This window comes from Chelonoidis abingdonii, chromosome 1, assembly GCF_003597395.2.
Source record: "Chelonoidis abingdonii isolate Lonesome George chromosome 1, CheloAbing_2.0, whole genome shotgun sequence".
NCBI lineage: Eukaryota > Metazoa > Chordata > Testudines > Testudinidae > Chelonoidis > Chelonoidis abingdonii.
The window spans coordinates 178,223,102-178,245,842 of NC_133769.1; the positions used below are offsets into that span (position 1 = coordinate 178,223,102).

Genomic DNA, 22,741 nt, shown 5'->3' on the forward strand with positions numbered 1-22,741 from the left:
ATTAAATGTTACACTCTGCACAATGTATTTCAGCTGTTGGAACATCCCTTTAGAATGAATGAACAATGAAATGGCTTTAGCAGACAAGTAGTATAACACACAGAAGAAACATATCCAATCACTTGCAAATACAAAACAGAGAAATAATTACTCCTTTCTAAAAAGAGTCATCTCAAATGTTAGAAAAGGTACTGAACATTCTTTAGGTTGCAGCACAAAAACGGAGGTTACTTACCTGTAACTGGAGGTTCTTTGAGATGTGTGGGCCCTATCTGTGTTTCACAGGTGGGATACACATGTGCACCATGAGCCTGAGCTCTGAATATTTTGCAAATAGCGTTCATGGGCCCACACATGCACCATAGCTCTCCTCACCCACGGAACCACGGGCATAAAAGATTGCGTGGGCCAGTGCCTCTCCAGTTTCCCAACCTTACCACTGTTCAAACAACCCACAGCAGAGGGGATGGAGGGTATGTACTGAAATACAGATAGGGACCACATACCTCAAAGAATGTCCACAATTACAGATAAGTAACCTCCATTTCTTCTTCAAGTTAAGGTCCCCGTGTGTATTCCACATATGGGGGATTAACAAGCAACAGTCAACAGGGGTTGGGTACGCGGACACCGAAGTGATGGCTGATTGTAGCATTGCTGTCCCCACAGCTATATACACAGTTGACAACTGGAACAGAATGTAATACCTTGTGATGGTATGCAGAGTTCCAAGTAGCTGCCCTATACATCTCTAAGAGAGGTAAGTCTCTCAGCTATGCAATCTAAGTAGCTTGCCCTCTAATGCCCCTCGTGTGCGTGTGTGAGGGGAAGATATGAGCTAGTTGGTAACAACCAGCTGATATCCATTTTGAAAGTCTCTGTGCCAATATAGCTAGACACCTTGATCGCTCTGCTATGGAAACAAATGGTTTAAGGTGTCTTCTAACATCTTTTGTTCATTGCAGATAGAAGTTTGAAGCCCTTCACACATCTAGAATCTGTCCGTCTCTCTTCATCTGAGGCATGTGGGAAAAATACTTCTAAGTGGATTACCTGACTCACATGAAACTCGGAAACTACTTTAGGAATGAATCTAGGGTGGAGTTGTAATGACACCTTTTCTTTGTAGAATGTAGTATATGGTGAGACCACCATGAGCGCTCCCAGCGCACTGATTCTTCTGGCTGACACTGTGGTTTTTAGAAAGGGCACCTTCACGGACAGATGGGCCATAGACCATATGGCTGGACACTCAAAGGAGGGTTTAGCGAACAATAATAATATAAAATTGAGGTCCCACTGAGATGTGAACTTCACAAATAGTGTAAAGGATCTGAGAATCCTCTTCAGAAATCTAAATGTGACAGCGTGAGCGAACATTGTACCGTTATCCACAGGAGGATGCAAAGTGCTGATCGCTGCTAAATACACTTGCAGAGAACTGAGTGTGAGACCCAAAGATTTAAGGATAAGTAGATACTCTAAGACAAGGGTATGCAATCTATGGCACACATGCTGAAGGCGGCACGCGAGTTGATTTTCAGTGGCACTCCCACTGCCCAGGTCCTGGCCACCAGTCCAGGGGGCTCTGCAATTTAATTTAATTCTAAATTAAGCTTCTTAAACATTTTAAAAACTTTATTTACTTTACAAACAACAACAGTTTAGTTATATATTATAGACTTATAGAAAGAGACCTTCTAAAAATGTTAAAATGTATTACTGGCACACAAAACCTTAAATTAGAGTGAACAAATGAAGACTTGGCACATCACTTCTGAAAGGTTGCCAACCCTTGCTCTAAGATGATAGGGATCCTGGTGGATTCTGGAGACAGCTGCATTGGTGAGCCCAAGTGGAAAAACATTTCTATTTTGCTGAGTAACAGCTCCTTGTAGAGACTTTTCTGCTTTGGTTAAGGATGTATTGCACCCTTTTAGAACGTGAGTGCTCTATTTCTGATACCTATTCAAATATCAAGCTTTGATTTGCAGCGGTCCTGGATTGACGTGCTTCAACCTGCCCTTGTGTGGTGTTAGAAAGTCCAGCAGCATGAACTGAGAGCTTCAACAGATCCGTAATGAGAACTGCCTCGGCCAGTTGGGTGCAATCAGGCTGACTCAAGCTCTGCCCCGGTTGATCTTCCACAGAACTTGTGTTATCAATGGGACGGAAAGGGAGGGCAGGCATACCCCGGGCAACCCTTCCATGACACCAACAGGGCATCTCCCATTGAGCCTTTGCTCAGGGCAGCTGTGGAGCAATGCCAAGAAAGTTACCTGTTTTCCCACAAGGCGAAAAAGTCCCAGGCTAGTGTGCCTCATTGGGAGAAGGCATCATCGAGAACCAAATTATGTATTGCCCATTCCTGATTTACAGAAAAATACCTGCTTAGGCAGTCTGTTAAGGAGTTTTGCACCTCTGAAAAATATGCTGCTGACAAGGTTACATGATAGCTGATACAACAATTCCAGATAAATCTTCTCCAGTTTTGTTCTCTGGATGAGAGTCAAACTTTGGGCAGAACTGTCACTTTGCTGTTTATTTTGAACTTCTCTGGTGAGTATACAGAGAAGCCAGGCTTCTAGGCAGCTAAGACAAAGCATGACGAATGGTGTCATGTGTGCATGAGGCCAAGGAGTGAAAGGCAAGTTCTGACTGACGTCCCAGGTCTGACAGTGACCTGATTCATGAGAGTGCTAATGGCATGAAACCTCTCAAGTGGTAAATATGCTCTTTCTGTAGTCAAATTCAACTTCACCCTATAAAATGTATGAACCTCATGGCGGTCAATGTGGATTTTTCATGATTGACAGATATCCCGGGAAGGCAGAAGACAGAGCAGAACACTGGTTGCTTACTGGACTGTCTTGTAAGAACTGCCCATCAGAAGTCAGTTGTTGAGGTAAAGGAAAACTATAAATCCCTCTCTTCTCATCAAAGCTGACACTACTGAAAAAACTGTTGTAAAGACCCTTGCTAGACCAATAAAGAGGACTCTGAATTGGTAAGGCTCTTGATCGAAGAGAAACCTCCAGTGGGCTAGCTTGATGTTTATGAGAAAATATGCATCTTTCATATCAAGAGCAGTGAACTGTGTGTTCTCCAACAAGAAAATTATTGATGCCAAGGATATCATATGAAATTTTAGTTTTTGAATGAACCTGTTCAGCTGACTCATATCGAGAACTGGCCTCCATCCCCCATTCTTATTAGGGATGAAGTAATGGGAACAGAATCCTTTTCTTTGATGTTGAGGTAGAACCCTTCCCAGGACACCTCTTAGGAAAAGGAAATTTACCTACTGTTGAAGAATCTCATTGTGAGAATGGTCCCTGAAAAGAAACTGAGAGGGGGGTTTGTGGTAAGAGGTACCAGAACCTTGATCAGATACCTGCCATGAATAATCTAATACCCATTTGTCTTTAGTTAGGGCCCTCCAGTTTTTGGCAAATTGGATAAAGTGACTTCCAAATATCAGAGAAGGGGAATAAAGCAGAATCCATAAAGAAATGTAGGTCTCAACAGTCCCACTGAAAGAAACTCTTTGCTCAGGGTTTAGAGTATAATATGGTGGTGGATGTTGCAGAGGCTGGGTTCCTGGGTCTACAAACCACTGTCTCTTGCATGGTGGCCTGAGGATCCTGGTGGTAAAACTGCTGAGGTGGTGCTCTTAGCCTATGTCCCAATTTATGGTGTTTTCTCTTAGAGGCAGGGGTATAAATGCTCAACGAACGAAGCACTGTCCTCCAGTCTTTGAGGGAGTGGATAGACTCATCCATTTTGTCATGGATTAGGTTGGTGTATTGAAGGGCAGATCTTGGATGGTACTCTGCATCTTTCTAGGGAAACCTGAAGATTGTAACCACAAGTCACTCTTCACAAGCATGTCTGTAGACATCCCCTAGATATAGTATCTGTCACATCCACCATGTCTTGGAGGGAAATTTTGGCTACCAATCTCCCCTTATCCACTAAGGTCTGGATGCAGGGTCTATTCTCCTAAAGGAGCTTGTCCTTGAATTCTAAAACCTTCTTATAATTAGTAAAATCATATTTGGCCAAGAATACCTAATAATTTGAGATCCTGAATTCAAGAGAGGTGGAAGAGAAGACCGTTCTCCCTAGAAGGCTGAGCTGCTTGTCTCACCTATCAGCAGGAGCAGTCTTTCGGTGCTGTTGTTTGGACCACGCTGTAGCTGCTTACACCAAAGAATTAGGCAATGGGTGAGAACAAAAATGCTCTCCCCTTGGATGGAACAATGTAGTGCTTCTCAACTCTCTTAGGGGTGGGAGCACAAGAAGCAGGTGTGCGCCAAACCCTCTTTACCAGGTCCATTGTAGGGGTAAGATTTTACATTTGTATTAAAGGTCATAATGTAGTATGTAATAAATGTATTAATGTATGTCTTGAGTTCATCCTGCCAGCCACCCTTCTTGAATAGCAGAAAGGAATGACTTTTTGGGGCACTGGTGGAAACGCATCTGACAGACTGTCAGTGTCTGTACTGACATTAAGGCAGGAACAGACCAGAACAGTCCTTATGACTGATTATGGTCACCCTTTGTTTTAGGATAAGTTGTATCATAAAAGATGGGGTCTTGTTTCCTATATGCATAACAAACTAGGCCCTCTGGTCATTTCTTTGTTTAAAGGTTTAGCAAGTAAAAGACTGACCATGTATTGTATCTATGTTAATTAGACTGGAGGAATACTGAAGGCCCAGGCCACAATGTGAACTGTTTTGACCACGTATTTAGTAAAGTTTAATTTACAATGCCTTTCTTGATCAATATAAAACACTGCTGTTTGTATACCTTTGAAGGTCTCTGTAAAAGACTGTGTGAATAAGGGTGTATGAATCAGGAAAAGATAAGGTGTGAAGGGCACATTGTTGGAGCCAGATGGTCAAGGGAGGAGAAGTGAAGAGACTTAACGAGACTTATTGACGCCAGAGAACCATCAATGTGCATCCATGACTGAGAGAAGGCAGACTGATGACCCTGAGGTGGAGACTGGAACCCCTAATGACAAGACAATTGATTAAATCAAAACCAGGACAGGATAACCCTCTCAGAGGTGCTTTGGAATGTTTATGTCAGAGGATAACACCAATTAAGGAGTAACCAGTCAAACTGACACAGCAAAATTCACAAACTTCAACAGAGAAAAAGGACTATAAGAACAGGGTGTTTTGCCATGGGGCTTTGGGTTCGTCTTGCCACAGCTCCAGAAGCATTGGATTGCAACCGACAAGAGCCCGGCTCCCGATCTGCAACCCATCTGGCTGGCCACTAGATTGATCCAGACTCTGGACTGGTAACCTTAAACATTGACTGGCAGGGGGGAGAGAGAGAGAGAGAGAAAGACAGACAGACAGACAGACAGAGACTGAAAAGCATATGCTAACTGCTGTACTCTCAATAAATCTGCCGTGTTTCCTTCTCCCCTATAAAAGATCTCGTGTACTTTGTATAAGCATAACACCATGATGGCCTCGCTGATGGGGAAGGCCACTCAACTGAGACTGGAAGACTACAGCATGTCTAATAAACTGTGGTGAGGCTCCTGGACTTCCTCAAGCTGAATCTGTAGTTCTGCAGCCACCTTATCCATGAGCTCTTGATACTGTTTCAAGTCATCTGGAAGGGACAGAGAAGACGGAATAACCACCTCATTCAGTGAAGATGATGAGACTGTTCCCAGAACTGTTGGACTTGACTCACCTTCCCTTCCAAATATTCCAGTGGGGTTGGCTGTGGATGTCCAGGCGATGGAAAACAGAACTCCTGGATGAATCCTGGGTGTCACTAGAATGGATTAACTAGTGGAGATGGACTTCTTGGCATAGGGTACCACCTCTCTCATGGCCAAGTGTATTTGGTTGGAGGTTGGAACTCTGATTTTCTGGGGCTCCTGTCTCATACCACCTCTGTCTGATGCTGAAGACACTCCTGCAGGGGCCTCAGACTCATCTGAAAAGAAAGTCGGATCCCGTATCTCTGGCAGAACTGATGGTACTGTTGGTTGCACCTCAAGACTGGGAGGTGGGAGAGGAGAATGACTCTGCCTCATTAGGAAATTCCTTTCTTTTGGTGTATTAATGTCCTGGAATGTCTCAATCGGAGGGTTGAATGCAGACAGAAAAGACCAACGTGTCCTCTGGGGGGATGCAGGTCTCTCATCATCATGAAATATGAGAAGAGTCCATTGGTGGAGCTGTCAGAACTGGTGCTTCCCTGGTCACTGTGGCAGTTGGCTCCCTCCAGGGCAGGGTTGCTACTAGTATCACACTGGCACTAGAAATAGATGGGAACACCAAGAGCCATTTATCCCAAGCCTTCACCACTGGAGCTGACATCAGAATCACTGGATTCATACCTCTGAGTGCCTCCTGCTCCTGCTGAGAGGATTTACTCATGACTAAGGACTTAGTGCCCATATGCTCTCCTGATACTGATGGGGGCGGGGAGGGATCTTCTCTCTTTTGGAGCAGTTTTAGACAAAGATGCCTTGTCCTTTTGTCTATGAAAGTGACCGTTGCTTCTTCTTGGGTGTAACAGTCTTATCCTTTGTTCCTGAACTCATACTCAGCAGTGCACTACCAGCCTGGTGACAGTGATGCACCGGGCGGGGTTTCCAGCCCAGATCTACTGAAGCCTCATTGACTTCTCCATGAGATATTTTCTGAGTCTCAGTTCCTGACCCTCATGAGCTCTGGGAAGAAAAGAGCGGCAGATGCTGCACTTCGCAGAAATATGAACCTCACCCAGACAGCAGAAGTACCACTGATGTTTGTCGCTCACTGTAAAGGAGCAAGGGCAGGAAATGGTTTTTGAACCCTGGAAATAATCCCAGACCTTTTGAGGGATGAGGGGAATCCCCAAGTGGGAAAGAAAACTTTTTAAAAATGAAAATGTAATTGGAGAACGCTGAATTTGTTAATTAAAACTAATTAAATAAATATATACTGGCGATGAAATGTTCAGGGTTGATATTCATGGAGAATAAAGCCCTCTGCTTATGCTAGAAGAGGTTCAGCATAAGCAGTAGTGTCCAAACTTCCCCGAACACCTAGTCAATGTGCTTCATCTCTGCCCCTCAAGTACCACTGAGAGCAAGAGGGCACAATTAATCCATCATTCCTTTGTTGAGACTGTCCAATTAGCTCTAATTATGTTGCGGTTTCTATGACGTGGACATCTGTCTAAAAATTTGACTGAAACTCCAGTTGCAATTAATAAAATCACTCAGCCAGCTGACAGTAATGGACTTCTCATTTTTACTGACCTGCAATGAATTCCAACTGGTGACCTAAAGATGAAAGGCTCAGACTGGTCTGATGATGCCACCTGCTGATATACTGATGACGGATAAAAATTAGAGGTGTCCATGCTGATGTCATCAGATCTCTCAACTGCCTTTACCACCACTGATCATGAGTAGAGTTGGCAAAAAAAATTGTGAATATATAATTTGCTGAAAAATGAATTTTTCAGAGCACCAAAACTAATCACAAATTCAGGTTCTATTTGGCAAAAGTTTCAGAGACAAATTCTGAATGTTTTGTTTCAAAATGTAGCTAATTAAAAACAAAGTTAAGATAAAACACACCCAAAACCAACCTGAAACGACCCACTGAAAAAAATTAATTTTGGGTTAAATTAAGTGTTTTGTTCAACCCAAAATATTTTGATTTTTTCAATTTCAGCCAGAAAAACTAACTAACTAACTAAATAAAGTTTTGGTTTAGAAACAAACAAAGGTAGCTGTTTTTTCCCCCCCACACCCTCAGATTTTTGGTTCAGTCCCCAGACAACGATAAAACAAATCAATTATTCACTCCATCATAATCATGAGGCTTTTACTCATCTGGTGATTGTAGAAGTAGATTGTACTTGTCGTTTGGTGATTACGTTATTTTCTCTCAAAAGAAATCTTGGGGATTAGGACTGGTCTACACTACAGAGTTTTGCTGACAAAAGTCAGCTTTTATTGACAAAACAGTGGTAATGTACACACTACAATGCTTTCACCGGCTAAAAACTCTCCTGCTTTGCTGACAAAATAAAACAGCCTCGCCAAGAGACAGAGCTTTTTGTGGCAAAAGTTGTATACACAAAGTGTCAGTGTAGACACTGCGCTTGGCTATGTCACTGCAAATGGCCTCCAGGAGTTGTCTCATAATGCCCATCCTGACCACTTTGATCAGCAGTTCGAACTTCGCTGCCCTGCACCCAGGTACATAGGCTTCTACCTCTCCCCCTTTTAAGGCCTGTGAATTTTTGAAATGCTACTTCTTGTTTGCTCAGCGTGGACAGCTCACTTTACATCTTCCCAGGTGAACATGGCAGTTCCATGCAGCAAACGCTCATTTGCTTCAAGCACACCTGAGTTCTTGGATCTGCTAGCACTGTGGGGAGAGGAGGCTGTTAAGTCAAGTCCCAGCTCAGCTCCAGGCACAGGATCTTCAAAACCTACAGTCAGATTTCTCATGGCATGTTGAATAAGGGCTATGAATGGGACACACATCAGTGCCATGCAAAGATAAAGGAGCTGAGGCAGGCATACCAGAAGGCAAGATAGTCAAATCATCACTCTGGTGCTGCACTGAAGATTCGCCACTTCTATAAGGAGCTGGACACCATCCTAAGCGGTGACTTCACCTACATTGCCAAGAGTCCAGTGGATACTTTGGTGGGGCTGGAGACAGCGGATTCAACCCCAAGGACAAAGTTGTGGACAAGGAGGTCGAGTTGTAGGATGATGTGGAGCACGTCAGGGTCATTTGGTGGTGTGGCAAGTCAAGACCTCTTTTCCACTCTAGAGAGATCTAGTCAGTCCCAGCAGTCATCTCTGATGCATAAGATTCAGGAGAGGAGAGCTGTGGTAAGTGATCTTTTTGAGGTGCACAGTTAATGAGGTAGAGCTGTCCTTTGCTTTGTATATTCTAGACGTGGATGATGGGATAGAAACGTAATGACTAGCTGTGTTTGAGTATACTTCACATTCCCCTGTGTAGCTAAGCAGTGCAGTGGAACAGCATATTAATTCACACCAAGATTTAACAAGAATCCTCCAGAAAGATCTCTAGGAAACTTTCTGGAGGTATGCGCCAATCCTCTGTTGAAGGTTCTTAGGCAGAGCTGCTTTGATCCTTCCCCTGTTGCAGGAAACTTTCCAGTGCCAATTGGCAATCACTTGTGCAGGGATCAAACTAGGACAGGTGAGCAGTATACGGACCTGGTCTGAAGCCGCACACATGCAGGAGATACACACTTGCATCCTTGCTTACCCTTAGGAGTGAGATATCAGCTTCAATGACCCCCACCAGTGGAAAATGGTGGTAGAATTTACAATATTGTCCTTAGCTGCCTGCAGTGATCCCCTTAAAAAAATCTGAGATCTTCTGCCCCATCTTGAGCACTCCCCAGGCCTAACTCACCATGTTTAGGGTGTTTGCCGAGCTGTGTGCTTGCCAAGGGACAGTGAGAAAAAGAGGGTTACTCACCTTTGTAACTGTTGTTCTTCGAGATGTGTTGCTCATATTCATTCCAAGTAGGTGTGCGTGCGCCGCGTGCACGTTCGTCGGAAGAATTTTCCCCTAGCAACACCCGGCGGGTCAGCAGCGCCCTGGCATGGCGCCTTTTGCCGGTACCGTATATATGCCCCTGCCAACCGGCCGCTCCTCAGTTCCTTCTTGCCGGCTACTGACAGTGGGAGGAGAGGCGGTGTGGAATGAATTAGACAACACATTCTCGAAGAACAACAGTTCAAGGTGAGTAACGTGCTTCCTTCGAGTGCTGCTCATATTCATCAATAGGCTGGATCCCAAGCCTTACCTAGGCATGGGGTCGGAGTTGGGACGTGTTCGAAAGTAGAAACACCAAGCCAAGAGGCTGCATTCGTTCCTGGACTGCTGCACCAAGCGTATGGGCAGAAGCGTTGCGACGACACAGTGGCTGCGAACATCTCTTGCTATAGCAACGAGCTAGGAAGAGCATCGAGGAAGCTTGTGCTCGTCATGATGTGCAGTCATCTCGACGAGAGTGGAGCTAAAGCGAGCCGTTTTAGCAGGCCATCCCAGGTGAGATAGCTTGAGAAACAAACAGAGGTGACCTTTCAGTCCTGTCCGCACGGGCAATTAAAAGTGGGAGTTTCGAAGGTCTGGTCGGTTAATGTAGAAGCCAGCGCTCGGAACCATCAAGTGAATTAGGCTCTGCTCCTCGCGGATGCATGGGTTAGGATAAAACACTGGGGGAATGTCTTGGTTAAGTGGAAAGGGGCCACTCTTGGGAGGAGGCGGACGGGCGCAGCTGCACCTCTGTCCCTGGATGATGGTAGGTGGTCCGCGACACAGAGGCGGAAGCTCAGAAGACTCTCCTGGCCGATGTAATGGCACCAGGAAGCCCCTCCACGTAGACACGGAGAGAGCAGTGCGCCAAGGGTTCGAAGGGAGGCCATTATTTTAGGAACCAGACTGAGTCCAGGAGGCGGGACGGCGCGGACTGGGATCAAGCGCTCGCAAGCCCTTGAGGACCTAGATACCAATCGGGTAGGAAAAACGAAGACGGGGAAGGGCCGTCTCCTGATGGACCGAAGAAATGCAGCTAGGTGGACTCGCAAGGACGAGAGTGCGAGGCCCTGCGTTTAAGGTGCCATAGATATTCCAATATCACTGGATGGAGCACGTGTGTGATACGCCTTCGATTGACCACCAGCAAGAAACTCTCCATTCGCCAGATAGGTAGCCCTGGTCGCAGGCTCCTGCTTTCCAGAGCACCTGCTGCACTGGTAGAACAGCGCAGCTCGCAGAGCTCAGCCAGCCAGGAACCACGCCGTCAGGTGGAGGGACTGGAGGTCGGGTGAGAAGCCTGCCGTGGTCTTGAGATTAAGTCCTGATGTAGCGAGGAGAAGGACTGGCTATGGACAGGTCCAGCAGCGTGGTGTACCAGTGCTGGCGAGGCCACTGCTGGGCGATGAGAATTACCCGAGCCTTGTCCTGCGCAGCTTCACCAGGACTTGTGCACCAAGGGACGGCGGAAGGCATATCGGATGGCGTTGACCAGGACAGGAGGAATGCGTCCGAGATCGATCCGCGGGCAAGACTGGCGGAAGGACAGAACTGGGGCACTTTCGGTTGGTGCGGGAGCGAAGAGGTCGATCCGGGAAACCCCCACCTCCGGAAAGAGAAATGGGCATGTCCGGTACGAAGGGACCACTCATGGGCTAGGAAGACCTTGAGATGGTCCCGCCACTACGTCTGCATATATACGGTGCCGCAAAGGCGCCACGCCAGGGGGCGCCTGCCGACCCGCCGGGTGTTGCTAGGGGAAAATTCTTCCGACGAACGTGCACGCGGCGCGCGCACACCTACTTGGAATGAATATGAGCAAGCACTCGAAGAAGAACTGATTTGTATTCTAAAAAAAGGTGCATTTTACTATAATGATTCGACACTGTGTGCACACTAACAATCACGGTTCTGTTTATTGTTTCTTATGCTTCTGCAGATATGCCTCTGCCAGATAAGGAAGCGACCAAGGAGGACATATTTCGAGAGGTGCTCCAATCCTCAAAGGCTGAAAACCAAGAACACAGTGTGTGGAGAGAGAGAGAGAGAGAGAGATTTTAGAAGAAAATTATAAAATAGACAGGCAGGAGAGAAAGGAAAGTCAGGAGCAAATTTTAATGGCCAGGAGAGGATGATAAAAGTGATGGTGGAGCAAATGGAAATGTTGAAGTCCCTAATCATGCTGCTCAGTACCCTCTGCAGCCGATACAGAACTGCTTTCCATGCCCTCCTCAAATTCCTCCTACACATTGCTTGCAACTTCCCAGCCTGTCTCGGTATCCCGTTCATTTCACCCCTTTGGACAGCTTCCAAAATGATAGCTGGACTTACACACAGCTATAAGAGCATACACTGTCCTTCATTGTTATCTCCCTTCCCACCAAGCCTTGCGTGTGTGTTAATTGGTATTTAATAAAAACATACTCTTTCAAAGATAACCAACCTTTATTTGTCTCCCACACACAATGGATGCTGATGGAATGAACACACACTGGCAATTTGATTATTTGCTGAGTACAAATCATGGTCAGAAATCATCAAAATTTTCATACAAGGCGGCATTTAAAGCATGGCAGAGTGCTGTACAGAGAGACATATTACTGGAGCTCATTGTCAAAATGGTGTCCCAAAGCCTTCCTGATTCAAGTAACTCCCTTTTGTGCCCCTCTAATAGCCCTTGTTCTGGGTGCTAAAAATCAGCCACCAGATGATCCACACTCCACCCCAACTGAAACTCTTTATACTTAGCCTCACAAATATTATGGAGCACGCAACCGGCTGCAATGATCATGGTAATATTTTCCTCATTTAGGTCTAATCTGTGATAAAGGCAGTGCCAGTGTGCTTTTAATCTGCCAAAGGAACATTCTATGATTATTCTGTACCTCCTCAGCCTATGGTTGAAGTGCTCCTGTCCAGGTTTCCCGTGTAAGGCTTCATGAGTCATGGGAGTAAGGGGTATACTGGGTCTACAAGGATGGACATTTCAACATCCCCATTTGGAATCTTCTGGTCAAAAGGAAGTCCCTACTTGCAGCTTTCTGTACGGTATTCCTGAAGATGCATTCGTCATGAACCTTCACTGACTATCCTGCTCTGATGTCAGTGTAACGGCCACAGTGATCCACATGCATGTGCAATACCATAGAGAAGTACCTCTTTCTATTGATGTACTTCATTGCAAGATGGTGCGGGGCCAAAACTGAGATATGCGTGCCATCAATTGCCCCGTTGCAGTTAGGGAATCTCATTGCCACAAAGTCATCCACTATTTCACGCACATTGCTGAGAGTCACAGTTCTTCATAGCAGAATATGATTAATGGCTCTACACACTTGTGTTAATGCAGCCGCAACAGTGGACTTCCTGACTCCAAGCTGATGACCAACTGGCAGCAGTACGGAACTGCCGAATTCCATGCAGCAATCGCCATCCCCTTCTCCACCAAGAGGGCAGCTCTCATTTTGGTATCCTTGCACTGCAGTTGGAGCGAACTCCGAACACAGTTCCAGGAAGGTGGCTTTCCGTATCCAAAAGTTCTGCAGTTATTGATCATCCCAGACCTGTATAATGATGTGATCCCACAACTCAGTGCTTGTTTTGTGAGCCCAAAAGCAATGTTCCACCGTGTTCAGCTGCTCCGTGAATGCCAAAAGTAATCTGGTGCTGTTTTTTTCCATGGCACACAGAAGATCAGGCACCTCTGCTTCCTGTTCAGATTGGGTGCTCATAATATACTACATGACTAGCCACGATGTGTTCATAACAGTGACCACAACAGTAGACAGCAGCGCAGGATTCATCCTTCCACACAGAGAAGGTGAGTGCACAGTAAACTGGGATCATTGAAAAATGCCCCGAAATGCAGTCAGAAGCCCGTGGAATGATAGGACGGAAAAAACTGCATCACGGGATGTTAAGCCAGCACCCATGATGCACTGCAATCTATTCTGCCTTCCCACAACTTAGCTATAGAAGGTGGAAAGTAGCACAGTAGGACAGCTATCCACAGTGGACTGCTCTCTCTGTCAATGCTAGAGCACCAACCCTGCATGCACTCTGCTGACAGAAAAGCATTGTGTGAACATAGACAAGCAATGTAATTATACTGGTTTTTGATTGTTCGCATATGTAGCCTTATAGGGCTAGCCTGCTTGCTTGCCTATATATCTTTTCTTATAGGTTTTGTATGGGTTTGATTATTCATTTTATTATAATAGGTTTATATTAGAGTATGTTTTGGCTGTAAAGCAAGGAACCTACAGGCCACATCCTATATGTTGAGCTAAGGCAAAGTTAGTGTACACATGATTGGGACCTTTCACTTAAACAGGTGGTGATGAGCTAAACCATAAGGTCCATATATAACTGTAACCTTTAACACAGATAGATATAGAATGTGTTGAAGCAGGGTGGCATAGGGGGCTTCCTAAGTTCATACCCTCTTTCAACTTAACAAGTACACAAGGAAAGAACCAGAATAACCTATTAGGACAGAAATAACATGTGAGAATAAGCCAATGTCATTAATATGTATGTATATGTCATCAATACATACAAATGTACCAGCCTATGGAGTAAGTGTACCCTAACATTTTGTGGGTGAGGCAACTAAGTATGAACAGAGAAGGAGGGCTTAAGTGCTTAAAGTCTATAAGACCCACCGCGCCAACTGAAGGAGGCTTCAGTTTTCTAAGCTTCTGAGCTTCAAAGCTTCTTCGGTCTTAGTTCTTTGTTTACTAGTCTATTAGACTGTTAGTTCTTAACTAATTTAAACTTACAATTAAGTATAACTCTAAGTTAGCTTCTCTAGCTCTTAGCTTTCCAGTGTCACCTAAGCTCCATACCTCCCACCAAGTTATCAAGGGTGTGAGCATATTAATCAAAAGCTTTATTGTACATATCACCACATATACTTCTACAACATTATTGCCTCTGTAACTTGAATAGTAATCAAATGATAAAATAATCCATTTACCTTAATAGAAGTCTTTAAGTCTATATTTGTCATACATCCCATGGGTCCTTCCCAACCCTGTGTAGCCTAATTCTGGGACAAGAACTGTACTATCTTCTGATCAGATTAACTGGTGAACCTATAATCCATATCATCCCAAATAATAATATTCACCTCCTAAAATCAGGTAACATAACTTGCATTGACAAATCTTTGTACTGTAGACAAGGCTGGTTTTGGGCAATATATTTTCTGCTTAAAGGACATTCTACCACAGGGTTCAACACAATGCCATTCTCTCTCTCATTTTGTTCTTATGTGCATATGATAGAAGAGTTAGTGAGGAGGCATGAACTGAATGTTTTGAGCATACTGAATATACTTAAGCCTTCTATATTCATTTTATCCAACCCAAAAGATGTGATCAAGCATTTCTTTGTTTCTGGTAGAGACGGAGAATGAGAGAGAGCAAGCTGGTTGAAGCCGTCTAGATAAGGCTAAAGAAATAATGGTAGAATGGGGGAAGCAACCAAAGAGTATGGAAAAAGATTATACCTGTCCCTTTGACTGAAGATCTTTCAAACAGTTGTCATGAATTTGCAATTTAGGGGTCTTGTTAGAGTCTCTGGTAAGGAAACTAACTCATCTTTTGGATATCAACCTCACTACCATCAATCCAGTCCTTTATTATCTTGAGAATAGATTACTGCAAAACATTCTGAACAGAGCTACACCTATAAGCCATTCAGAACCTGAAGCTGAGCAGAAGGTGTCACTGTACTTGTTAAGTGGAGCATCTTGCTATGAACAGTAACTATATCAACACTGCAGGATCAGCACTATATGCCTGTTAATTTTTGGCATTTAAAGTTCTGTCTTGACCTATAAAAAGACAAAACAGACTAGGACATGTTTGCTTGTGAGACTGGTCTCTCTTTACACAATACTGCCTCACTTGCAATCAGCAGAAATTCAAGAGCTCAGCCCTTTTGATATGAAGAGTGAGCTGCTAGCAGGGCATTCTCCGGGAGGGTCTTTCAACATTGAAATTCATTTCCCACTTTGGTCTGAAATGGCATACATTTACTGACCTTTAGGGCACAATGCAAAACCCAGCCCTTTGAGATGGCATTCTGGGAAGGCTTAAGATGTGTGAAACACTGGGCTTTCTGGGAAGAGTTTTGTAAATGTTTTGCTTTTTATGACTGGCAGCTCCTCTGCTACTATTTTTGTTTTTGTTGCAGTTTGCATTTTAAAGCATTTGTAAGGGTCTAGAGCCTTATGTCATTTGTTGAAACCAAAATAAACAAGATGTTTGTCAACCATTCAGATTCTCTAATGAATGGCATTTAATTACGTACAAAATATTACTACTAGTAGCACATTATGGAAATTGCAGGGAATCAGGTTATTTTACATTTATTTGCTGGTGTTGTCTTTTGGATCCACGTGAGTTTTCCATCAGCTTATTTGACTGTACGATTTATTTAATCTTTTAGGCAATAATGTATGTACAAAACACACCCTTTATGTAACTGCTGTGATTTTGTGCATTTCAAACTCTTCTGTATGCTTTAAGTAGCTTAAAAGTAGGAAAAAATCTTCCCACAGAAGAGCAAATTAAGATTTTCAAAGACACATCATTAGGCTTTTCACTTAAAAATGAATACTCTAACTCTAACATAAGATTAGAAACACAAACTGTTTTTGATTAGCTCTCGCCACAGATGTGAAGAGCATGATGGTGGATTGCCATTACAGTAGCAATGCCAATCATAATACATATGGTGCTCTAATAGAATGAATGTGCTTGGGAAGGTAAGGGTGTTTGAGAGATCCTTACTTTTCATTTTAAAAGAATTAAAATAAATTTAGCTACCTCAGATCACAAAATTTCCTGGAATAGTTAATGGCCAGTGAGAATTAATAGCCCAAGGCAAAAACTCTCCCTGCCAGCCAGAAATCCCCAAAGAACAATCTGAAACACAGTTGTTACTATCTAAAATTAACACAGGAAAATTAAACTCATTCTAATGTAGATTTTCATAGAGTAATTTTTTAAAAAGGTAGCCCAGATGTGTAATATATAATTCACATATATAACTGATCTCATAACAGAAGGATATTTTCCATCTAAAAAGGAAAAAATCCCCTCCCCCTTCCTCTGTAAAACCACTAGATTTTCTAGTGGTCATATCCCAGAGGTTAGCTTTCAAGACAGCACTGTGAGACTGATTCACAACAAAATTGGGAAATATCTGGTGAGGAAAAGAGGTTCTGTAGTACACTTTATACATCAGACACTTACCTGAAGCATCTCTCCTGAGTGTAGTTGTGTTTCAGGGGGAAGAGGGCTGAAGAAAGTGGTGGCCTTTGCTCTAAGTAGGTTCCCTATTTCATTAAGGTATTTCAAGATTAGGACGAGGTCCTTGAACAACCATATCTGGGACTGTATTGGGAGCCAGACAGAGGAGCAGAGTACTGATCTGATGTGTTCCCATCAATCTGCTCCTCTGAGTTGACAAACTTACATGCTGCACCATTTCCAGTTTACAAGTGTCCTTTAGGATCAGATCCTGGCAGAACGTGTTGCAGCAGTCCAGCCCAAAGACAAAAAACTGCTTTCTGACGGAGACCCAAATACAATGCAAAGGGAGAAGTTGCATTGCCAATCTACAGATGAAAGATAGCATTTCTATCCACTGATACAATGTTGATGCCTAGAAGCAGTAAGGATTCCAACAGAACTCCAACACTGAGTACCTCTTTAAAGACTTGAGGCAAGGTGATAAAAAAGCACCAAAAACATCTGGGTTTTTTTGTGTGTTTAAATCAGATTTTTGTTTAAATTAACTACAGATTTTTTTAAACAAACCTATTTAAAATTGAATGTGAAATTATGACAACTTACATTAAGACCTAAACTTATTTAAATGATTTAATACATTATAGTAAAATATTAAGCAGTGCATCTTTGCTAACAAGATCGCTGGCTTCTTCTTGCTCTGTTCTCATACTGCTTCCTGCTACATCTGTGCATATGTAATTGCCTGATCATTGAACTCCAGCATGTCACTGGAAGAGCACTCACGCTCAAGCACATAGCACTGCATGATACACTTCACATTTTGAAGGTCTCTGCTGCAATCACAGGTATTGGGGCCAGTGGTGCAGCCCCATTTGTTCACCGTGTCACCAACCCACTCCAGTGCAGAGTCGATTTAGGCAACACCACGTAGTCCAAGGTTGATGTGCATCGGGTGTTATGTGCTCAACAGGCAAAAGCCAGAGTGCACAAGCTACACAGTCATTCTCTACTCGTTTGCCATAACTGATCCTTTGTGGGTGACAATATTAGGGATTTAATGGTGGCAAGAAAACTCTGCCAAGACTTCAGTTGACTCAGTCAGTGTTATGTTATACACTGTATGTCTTGGATCTATCAATACTGTACCTTGTGATCTCCACACTAAAAGTAACTTCCTGGTGTATACCAGGAGGAGCAACACCTATGAGGATGTAGAGGCTGTCGATGTGAGTAGGCTTAAGGCATCCTGTAACATAGCAGCAGACAATGTCAAGTAGAGAGTCTAGTGTCTTTGCATGAGGGGATCTTGCCAACACTGCAAAGGCATATTCAGCAGAGAAACAGCAAAGTGGCTATTCTGTTGGATCAGATTGGACATGTCTGCATCTCACTTTTATATAAACACCTTGCTGAGAATATTGTTTGGTATGCTAACCTTGGGTTCAGTTTTCTCGATGTGAGCTCTAAAGAAGACTATGTGGTCAAGAATAACATCAAGGTATTCAGAATTTATGGAGTAAGTAAGTTTCATATCAAGCGCTCTGATGTTGAGTTCACGTTTGGCCTCTCAGTTTTTGAGATGGAATGCACTGACTTGGCATGTTAGTCACTGGCTAAGCACCTAGAACTAGTTAGTTGAAGCACTAAGCCAGCTTTTGCTAGCAGAAGCCTCTTCTACAGGAACAGAGAGACAATTTTCTTTATTTCAATTTACTCAACTAGTTCAGTTCAATGACTAATTCATACAAACGTAAACTGGCAGTTGAAAAAGCAGAAAAGCTTGTTTTCCTCTTCCAACCCTATGAATTAAAAACTAGGTGTGAGAGAATGAGATCTATTAGTTTTAAAATTTTGACAACATGATGACCAGAAGTAATCAGTTCAACTTTTTAACTACAAAAAAATAAGTCCTTTGTTTAACAAACCAATTAGTTTTAAATGAAATCAGGTTTTGATAAACTCTTATACTTTTTTTTCTTATGCATCCAGTACATTTAAGGGAGTTTTATTTAGCTAATAAAAGTCAAATTTTAAAATGCCAGTTTTGTGCATTTAATTGAATTTTAATTTTCATCTAATTAGAGCTTGACACAAATCACAAGTAAAAAAAAAAAATCTAGTAAATAAACGATCATTTTCTAATGTAATAAACAATGTAAAAATTAAGAATCTGAATAAATGTAAAATTAAGCTATATAATTGCTTAAATGTGTATAGCTATAGAATATCCTCCTGGTTTGCAAAAAGAAGCACCAAATCTAGTGTAAAACCAATATGTTTTAATGGTTATGGATCCAATCAGAAGTCAACCTCTCTAGGAAAATAACTAAAAAGTACAAATGCAAAACATATTAAAAGTATGCTTTAAATTAAGATTTCTCATTTACTGATTTAAATCATGACTGAAATTGATGATTTTAAATTGCTCTAATTTATATTAATCCACCCTGCTTGAAGATAGTGTCTTCAGCGATAGGAGAGGTCACAATTTAAGCAATTTCTTCCAAGTGCTTCCTCCTTCCATTTAACACCACCTTCATTTTACTCGCAATGAGCTTAAGCCACTACTTTTCATCCAGGTTCCCAATCATTTGCTGTGTCAGCAAATAAAAAAGCATTAAGAATTTGGTGAGGTGAAAGATCTGGACAGCCTCATCTGCATATTGATGGCACTGAACTCTATAGTTTTTATTCACTTTCAGCAGGCTCACATATATATAAATAGTAAAATGAGAAGACTGAGCCCCATAGGACTCTGCAGGCACAGGCTCTCAGAAGGGTAGCTGCCCATCAGAACTCTGACACAGCTGAGCAAAATGAACAGACAGCTTAAAATTCCTTTTCCATTCCTGACATGTTCTATAGCACTTCATATAACAATGGCATGTAGCCAATCTGCAACAGATAGCAGCAAACATCTTCAATGGCTGGTGACGGGACACTAGATGGGGAGGGCTCTGAGTTACTATACAGAATTCATTCCCAGGTGTCTGGTAGGTAATGCTTGACCATATGCTCAGGTTCTAACTGAAGGGTCTACTTGTGGTCGGGAAGGAATTTTCCCTTAGGTCAGATTTGCAGAGACCCTGGGGCTTTTTTGCCTTCCTCTGAAGCATGGTGCTTGGGTCACTTGCAGATTTAAACTAGTGTAAATGGTGGATTCTCTCTAAGTCTTTAAACCCCAATTTGAGGACTTCAGTAACTCAGGCCATGGCTACACTGGCGCTTTACAGCGCTGCAACTTTCGCACTTAGGGGTGTGAAAAAAACACCCCCCTGAGCGCTGCAAGATACAGTGCTGTAAAGCCTCAGTGTAAACAGTGCCGCGCTCCCAGCGCTGCAAGCTACACCCGTAGAGGATGTGGACTACGTGCAGCACTGGGAGAGTTCTCTCCCAGTGCTGGCGCCACGAACACATTCGCATTTCAAAGTGCTGCCACGGCAGCGCTTTGAAGTTGCAAGTGTAGCCATACCCTCAGCCAGAGACTAGGGGTCTATTAAGCAGTGGGTGGGTGAGGTTCTGTGACCTGAAATTGCAGATCAGACTAGCTGATCAAGATGGTCCCTTCTGACTTTAGAGTCTATAAGAACATAACAACAGCCATACCGGGTCAGCCCAAAGGTCCATCTAGCCAAGTATCTTTCTACCGACAGTGGCCAATGCCAGGTGCCCCAGAGGGAGTGAACTTAACAGGTAATGATCAAGTGATCTCTCTCCTGCCATCCATCTCCACCCTCTGACAAACAGATGCTAGGGACATCATTCGTTACCCACCCTGGCTAATAGCCATTAATGGACTTAACCTCCATGCATTTATCTAGTTCTCTTTTAAACCCTGTTATAGTCCTAGACTTCACAACCTCCTCAGGCAAGGAGTTCCACAGGTTGACTATGTGCTGTGTGAAGAACTTCCTTTTATTTGTTTAAAACCTGCTGCCAATTAATATCATTTGGTGGCCCCTAGTTCTTATATTATGGGAAAAAGTAAATAACTTTTTGTTATTCACTTTCTCCACACCACTCATGATTTTATATACCTCTATCATATCCCCCTCTTAGTCTCCTCTTTTCCAAGCTGAAAAGTCCTAGCCTCTTTACTCTCCTTATATGGGACACATTCCAAACCCCTAATCATTTTAGTTACCCATTTCTGAACTTTTTCTAATGCCAATATATCTTTTTTGAGATGAGACCACATCTGTATGTAGTATTCAAGATGTGGGCATACCATGGATTTATATAAGGGCATGTAGCGAGGCGGTGTGGCTCCCCTCCTTCCCAGGGAAGGTCGAGCCCCGTCAATCACCCATAGGGGCGGGGCCACTGAGCAGAAGTCCCACCCCTCAGAGGGTCAAGCGGCGACCCGGAAGGATAAAAGACAGTCCTCATCTGGAGCCCAGCCACCGTCAGGAGCAGACCTGCCAGCAGGTGCTCGTGACTGGGAAGCTGCTGAGGCCGGGGGCCAGTGCCCGGACTGGCCAGAACTTCCCGCGCTCGCTACGACGAGGAGCTGCTAGAGCCGCCCCGTCCCTTCTACGGCCCTGAGGAGCTCCTGGAACAAGCCTGGCCGGACTTCCCGGGAGAGCTGCCGGACCTGCCGCCCAGCCCTGACTGGGAGGAACCGATGGTGCTGGATGTCCCAGGAACTGAGACCACGGACCAGGTAGGCACGGAGGGGGATATCGGAAGTAGCCCGGGGCAGCTGACTCTAGTCAGGCTGCAGATGTACCGATACCAATGTCAGTGTGTTTCGGTCAGGATCCCCACTGACCACCTTCAGCGGTGACAGCCACTACCAGGGCCCCGGGCTGGAATGCAGAGGAGTGAGTGGGCCTGCGTTCCCCCTGCCACCTGTCCCCGGGTGGCAGAATCCCCCTCTCCCCGGCCTAAGGAGGCTATTTAAGCGAAGCTGAGAACTGTTTGTTTGGAGTCCTGCCCGAACCAAGGGCTGGGCCCCGTTTAACTGTACTGCTGCTCGGTCCTGCCCCAAAGGACCAAAGCTACCTCAACTGCTTGTTTGGTGCCCCACCTGAACCAAGGGCTGGGCCCCCTTTAACTGTGCCACTGTTCAGTCCCGCCCACAGGGCCCGAACCGCCCGAACTATTGTCTGCAGTCCCGAGGACAGAGGCCCTCAGACAACGGGACGAGGCCGGTGTGGCTCCCCTCCTCCCCAGTGAGGGTCGAGCCCCGGCAACCCCTCGTTACAGGGCAGTAAGACATTCTCTGTCTTATTCTTCTATCCCTTTTTTAATGATTCCTAACATCCTGTTTACTTTTTTGACTGCCGCTGCACACTGCATGGACGTCTTCAGAGAACTATCCACGATGTTGACCCCTCCAAAGAACTCTAATAGGTTAGTAAGACATGATTTTCCTTTACAGAAATCATGTTGACTTTTGCCCAACAAGTTATGTTCTTCTATGTGTCTGACAATTTTATTCTTTACTATTGTTTCAACTAATTTTTCCGGTACTGATGTTAGACTTACCGGTCTGTAACTGTCGGGATCACCTCTAGAGCCCTTTTTAAATATTGGCGTTACATTAGCTATCTTCCAGTCATTGGGTACAGAAGCTGATTTAAAAGGACAGCTTACAAACCATAGTTAACAGTTGCGCAACTTCATATTTGAGTTCTTTCAGAACTCTTGGGTGAATGCCATCTGGTCCCGGTGACTTGTTACTGTTAAGTTTATCAATTAATTCCAAAACCTCCTCTAGTGACACTTCAATCTGTGACAATTCCTCAGATTTGTCACCTACAAAGGACAGCTCAGGTTTGGGAATCTCTCGAACATCCTCAGCCGTGAAGACTGAAGCAAAGAATATGTTCGATGATACTGAAGGTCCCCGATTTATACACCAGCATGAATATGAATGGATGTTTGACCTCTATCCAT

The 22,741-nt window shown here is 44.0% G+C and overlaps 2 protein-coding genes across 5 annotated transcripts in view; both read right to left on the bottom strand.

Annotated features, from left to right (window-relative positions):
• RCSD1 (RCSD domain containing 1) overlaps nt 1–22,741 on the bottom strand; it is a 368,022-nt gene that overhangs the window by 228,843 nt on the left and 116,438 nt on the right. The gene's annotated exons all lie outside the window — the stretch shown is intronic.
• Nucleotides 1–22,741, bottom strand: part of POU2F1 (POU class 2 homeobox 1) — a 211,536-nt gene that overhangs the window by 52,476 nt on the left and 136,319 nt on the right. The window lies entirely within an intron of this gene.